The sequence below is a fragment of the Lactuca serriola genome, chromosome 6 (assembly GCF_051521515.1).
Source record: "Lactuca serriola cultivar US96UC23 chromosome 6, Lser_US96UC23_V15, whole genome shotgun sequence".
Lineage (NCBI taxonomy): Eukaryota > Viridiplantae > Streptophyta > Magnoliopsida > Asterales > Asteraceae > Lactuca > Lactuca serriola.
This window is the reverse complement of record NC_136413.1, coordinates 144,698,322-144,704,923: the sequence shown is the minus strand read 5'-3', so window position 1 is coordinate 144,704,923 and position 6,602 is coordinate 144,698,322.

Genomic DNA, 6,602 nt, shown 5'->3' with positions numbered 1-6,602 from the left:
TTGTTGGCCTCGCTTTGTATTAACTTTGAATTTTGTTCCCAAATGCCAGGCGTTTGGAATGCAACACTAGGCGTTGGAATGCCAAGTGTAAGTTTGTGTATGCCAGATGGTCGTACGGAGAGGAAAAACTCTAATTGTTAGGGGTTGCACCATATTTAAAGGCAATTATAGCCTTAAAATGTTTCTTATCTCCAGCCTCCGTCCCTTATAGCCCTCATTTCGAAACCCTAAGTGTATGTGAGTGTTTTGAAGACTAGGAGTAACATTGTAACAACCAGATCATGGAGGTACTTAATTTCTTGAATTATAGATTTTGGGAAGAGGTTCACGACGTGAGAAATGTTGGTCAAGTCGTGAGTTACCATTGACTAGTTAACCCGTGTTTTTGAGTCTCACGACGTGATACTTTGAATTCTCACAACGTGAGAACGGCTAGATGACCAAAACCCTAATATTTCGTGTATTTAATGGAATGAGAGTGCTAGGGTTGCCCATCCTTAGCCTCCATCACTCTTTTGCGTCCTAGAAACCCTAATCTCGACCCACTTGAAGTCCTTAGCCATTTTTGTGATATTTGAAGAATTCTTTGTTGGTTTTTGACTCATTGAAGTGGAAGAGGACCTTGGTGGATCAACCTCTTGGCATTTCAGCTTCTACCTTGCCCTCTTCTTGAGCTTTTGGATCACTGTAAGTTATCAAGCTCGAACCTTTTTACCTCTTGTATGCTAGATCTAAGTTTTAAGATCCTTTGTGCATGATTTTGATGGATTGCATGCATGGGATCCATAAAGTTGGCAACTTTATGGATCATTGAGTCCTTCTCTATGATATAGTCTTTGGATTAGAGTGTTGGTATAGTTTGAGATTCCAAGCATGAGTCTAGATCTCATTTTTCCCTCTTTTGACCTAATGAGTATTTGAGTTATGCATTGGACATGTATGACTAAAAATCTACAATTTTTATCACCCTTTGGGTGAGGGAAGACCCTCTGGAAAGTCCCAAGTTATGGCTATAAGGAATAAGAGCTTAATGCTCAAAGATGGTCAGTGCAGCGCTCAGAATGTGAGGATTAAGCCTGTCACGTCATGAGGATGCTTTCCATCCCGAATTTTTTATCCAGATTACGTCACAATGTAACTCAGGAATAGTTCACGACGTGACGATGATTGGAATCAAATTGATGGGTTGGGATGACCCATTGAGTTGGGATCGGGTCGAATTGATGCTCACGACGTGATCATGAGCTAGTCACGTCGTGAGCATCAGCTGTTGGAGTTTGGACCGTTGACTTGAGGCCATTTAGGAACATTGATTCCTTAGGGTTCTATATATGGGCTCGGGCCATTATTGGGCCTCATGGTTATATGCTTAACCTTAGAAAGTAACTAGGGTTGGTATTGATTGTGTTCAACGTGAGGACCCGTTGTGTAGTAGACTTGGGTGTGAAATTTCATATCTATTGATTGAGGCGAGTCTCCTCACTATGCTTGGTGGTTCAAAGGCACCAATGTCGGCCCATGATTTATTATGTTTAGGATTCTAGTTGTCTGTTTGACTCTCGCATGTATAGTATGTGATATGTATACCGAGCGGTGTCCGATTCCAAGCGGGGCCTGATGAGTATATTGTATGCTATTTTCCTTAGTGATTACTACATGTGTTTTATTTGTTTGTATGAATGTCGGGTGGGGCCTTCCAGGCGGCGCCTGATGAATGTTAAGAGGTGGAGCCCATCCCATGCTATTGACTGTTCTGTTCCGAGCGGGGATCGATGTCGAGTGGGGCCTGATGGTTGTTAGACATGGCCCATTGTATATTTGATATGTATGGTATGAGGTATTTTGGGGAACTCACTAAGCTTTGTGTTTATGGTTTTAAGTTTATGTTTCAGGTACTTCTGGATCGAAGGGGAAACTCTCGGGATGATCGTATCGCACACACCATGTTGTTCCACATTTTATTGACTTGATATATTTGAATGATTTTTGACACACTCTGATTTTCTTTTATGGTATTATGCACACGTTTTGGATGATGGTTTTATTATTATAAAAATGAAATTTTTGGTCTTAACTTTTGGGATGTTACAAATTGGTATCAGAGCCTTAATTTGAGGGATTAGGGCATACTCTCGGGTGTGTCTGAACTCAAACTGAGGGTTTGGTAGAATTTCATAAAATAAATGTTTTATTAAAAGATTTTATAATAAACAAAAGGGGTGTGGTGCGTGCAATCAGTCGAGCACAAGTAAGAGATTCCCAGAATACCCATACATGTTGATATGTTATATGATATGAATGTTTACACGCTAGAATACGACTAGGGATACTTGCAGAAATTGCATGATAGATTGGCCTGATATGTGATGCCTTGTAGCCTAGGAAGCATTGGATGCCAGATTTGGGAATATGTATTGGTCTAAGTAATTGCTAAGTGTATGCTTAAAAATTATATGTGGTTAGGATCATATAGCCTTAGAATGACTGATTTGGCCTATTTGATGTTCCTCGTTTGGTTGGGTGGTCCTAGGGTAGAGTCTTTTATTCGACACTCTATTTAATCTTGTATCGTGTATAATTTGCATGCATAAGGCAACCGAAAGTGAGTGTGGAAGTTCCTAGCATGGGTTGTAGTAAGTGAGATTTGGATGTTCTTTGTTTGTTCTATGGCTTGGAGTGTTACTGCATGAATGTTGCTTGCTTTGTGCTTTGTGGAACTCTTGGTGATGTGAGATAACTATCAGATGAATATGTCAAGTCTCATGTTGCAAAGGTTAAATAATCCCAAAGTGATGGATTTGACTCTATTGCACAGCTCTTGTTTGAGTCTAACTATTGTAGGGTTGAGTCTGTTACTTGAAGGATTATCTAAGCTTTGTGGCATGTAATTATATCCATAAAATAGTTAGCTGATATTAGTGGGAGCATGTCACACCCCAAAACCAAGAACAACGAAAAGGTTCTGGGGCGGAGGACGTCATGTACAGTACCATCACAATGCAAAGTAGTAAATAAGCAACAACATCATCCATTGCATTAATAGTATAATTTCATACAAGTGTGTTCTTTAATAGTAATAAGACACCAAAAATGAATAATCAAAATAAAAGACGAGTCTTGAAGATGCTCCGTCTTCTCAAAACCTGATCATTGGTACCTGTCTACTGGTGACCTGAAAATACAAGTTATTTTGAAAGAGTTTATCAGCATTTAAGCTGGTGAGTTCATAAGTATTTAGTGTCAAAGTTTGTATATGTTTGTAATTAATCAATGTAAATGTTTGTATATGTTTGAAAACTCCTAGAAACTCCTATATTTTCTACTAGTATAAAAAGTAGTCTTCTACCAAGACCCGACTGTATTGTATGTTTATTCCTTTGTAAAAGTGAATGCTTTTCCCAAGTATGACTATCATTACCAAAATATAGCTTTATATTATCCTTTATGTGAGAAGATCACAATTTGAATATAGTGGGAAAATGTATATGTGTACTATAGTATTGTTTGTATTAATCACTGAAGTAATAACTACCTTAAAACCAATGGTTTAATTAAGGCAAATTGTGATATGATTGTTACCATACTAATCTGACTATAACACGACGATGAAATACGTCGGAAGAAATGGCATTTGGCACCCGTAGATTTGCAAATCCCACTATAGCGAACAACAAAGGTGTAAGATAGTCAATCCAATATAGATCTATACGCAAACTCACGCTCTCCCTCCAGGAGATTCTGGTTACAAAACGTGACATAACGAAATGGTCGATGTGTCATGAAGTAGTATCTCACATTATGTTATCTCTGAATCTTGTTATAGTATACTTGTTATAGTAATAGTATTCTATGTATAATATTCTCTGTATAGTATCCTCTGTATAGTATCCTTTGTATAGTATCCTCTGTATAGTATTCTCTGTTATAGTATTCTCTGTCTAGTATTCTCTGTTATAGTACTTGTATATGATAGTATTCTGCTAAACTATACCTATTATAGTTTACTAGTAAGTTATGTATATGAATAGATGAATGTATACCTTTGCTACCCAAAGGTACTGAACTGATTGAATTGAACTTTTATGTATACATATGTATACATAATATATATATCTAATATTTAGACGACCTTCGGACAACTGGCCGATACCCTAAGTCCACATCCAAACAAGGAAAAGGAAATAAAGCGAGCTAGCAGTCCTAAGTCCTTTAAGCATTATGTATATAACTATACATATATATACATGCTTTTGACAGTCTACATAAGTCACAAAGAAGTTTTGCAATACATTTAAAGAGTTTTGAACAATAAATAAATGACTTGATGTCTGTTTATAAAACGATTTAAAAGTAGTTTGTTTTGAAACACAGTTTGAAGTATATGAAATCTTTGTTTGAAACACAGTTATAAATCATATGTGATTGATTATATAACTAGCATGTTTTCTACTTGTATTTCCCCCATAAAAGCATTTAAAATCATTTAAAAGATAAGTTAAGGGGTATGAACTCACCTGATGTGAATGATGCGAATGTAAGATCGGTAAAGGATGCTAAGTGTCAAGTGAAGACTTGAGCACACACGGATCCTATTTAATATATAAAGACACATATATGCTTACAATTAGTGTTTATAACAACTAATTATAAAATGGAACAACCTTAGGGACTAGGAAACACTTGTACTGAAGTGTTAACCACATAGGGTTGCATATAAGGAGTGTAGGGCCTCATCATTGGAGTTTATGGCCCATATGGTAATAACCACATGAGTTTACGGCCTACAGGTAATTTCCCCACGAGTTTACAACCATAAACTCATGGTACTAAGTACCAAGTTGTGTTATAAGGTCTTACAAGTCAATATGAAGTGTTCTATGATCAAGTCTAAGCCTTAGGAAGGAATGGTGGCACCATTGCATCACTAACTAGAGTTTACGGCCTAAGGACCATTTCTCCATGAGTTTACGGCCATAAACTCTTGGTATTATGTACCATTTCAAAGTTCAAGGTCCTTAGCTCATGTTAAAAGTGTTCTAGACTTGGTCCCAAGGCTTTAGAAGGGATTAGGGCTCATTTTCTCCCTTAAATAGAGTTTACGGCCCAAGGAGGTTCCTTAGCTGTAAACTCCCATTTGGTCTTGTTTTCTTGATGATTTCTAGGTGTAAAATATTTGGTTCGAGTATATAACAAGCTAAGACACGAGTACTCACAATATAGAAGCTTGTAAGGGTGTTTAAGGCTCAAGAACACTAGTGTGTGTTCTTGGTGTTCTTGGTGAAATGAAGAAAATTTGAAGATCTATCAAATGAAGAAGTTAAATGGATGAAATCATGTACAAACACTATATATTGAAGTATATCAACTAATCAAGGAAGGAAACACTTACAAAGTTGAAGATCTAGTGAAGAACTCGGATGATACTTGAGAGAGGATGAGTTCTAGGCTTGAAAATGGTAAAAATGACATAAAATGACTAAATGTCATATTTATACCTTAGAGTTTATGGCCGTAAACTCCAAACGCTTGGATTTTTGAGACTTAAGTGTTGTACAATTAACTCTAGAGTATACTTCTTATAATTACCTCAGATGTATTTAATATCAAAACACCCAAACTGACTCCAAAACTGCTAAGGCTCAAGAACACTGTTCTTGGTGTTCTTGGTGAAATGAAGAACACTTGAAGATCTATCAAATGAAGATATTCAATGGATGAAATCATGTACAAACACTAGATATTGAAGTATATCAACTAATCAAGGAAGGAAACACTTACGAAGTTGAAGATCTAGTGAAGAACTCGGATGATACTTGAGAGAGAATGAGTTCTAGGCTTGAAAATGGTAAAAATGACATAAAATGACCAAATGTCATATTTATACCTTAGAGTTTACGTCCGTAAACTCCATGTTATGGCCATAAACTCCAAACGCTTGGATTTTTGAGACTTAAGTGTTGTACAGTTAACTCTAGAGTATACTTCCTATAATTACCTCAGATGTATTTAATATCAAAACACCCAAAATGACTCCAAAACTGCTAAAATTTAGCAAAAGGAAGTTTGACTTTGATTGAATGCAGGGTTTGTTATAAGATAGAAATTTCGAGTTGTCGCAGAGCTCTTCAGCAGCTGATGGCAGGGTGAGATTGAGAACCTATGAGAGCCTATGAAGTGTTAGTGGGTTCGGATATGTTTTGTAGCGAGTACTTGGAGTACCGGTTGAGAATGTGACTTAGATGATTTGGGATGATTCTTGAGGAAAGTATGGATAAATGTGGAAGGTAGTATTGGGCTCGTACTATTTAAAGCACGGGACCCATAATCGAATCGAGGAGAGTCACGAAGAATCTAGGAAGCCTAGGGATGAGGATTATCTGGATATGTTTTGATCATTTATATGGTTGCTTTTTAGTATAGTGATGAACGCTCGTGGAGGAGAATTTGATTTAGGCTCAGGTGTTGGTGTTGAGCCGATGGATGAGCGGATGCAGGAATTTATCTCGTCGGAGATCACCTGTGGTGTTTTGGAACAGACTCCTGTGATATTTGGTACCATCAAGGAAGGGATCATAGAACTCTTGGATGACCGTCTCGGGGAT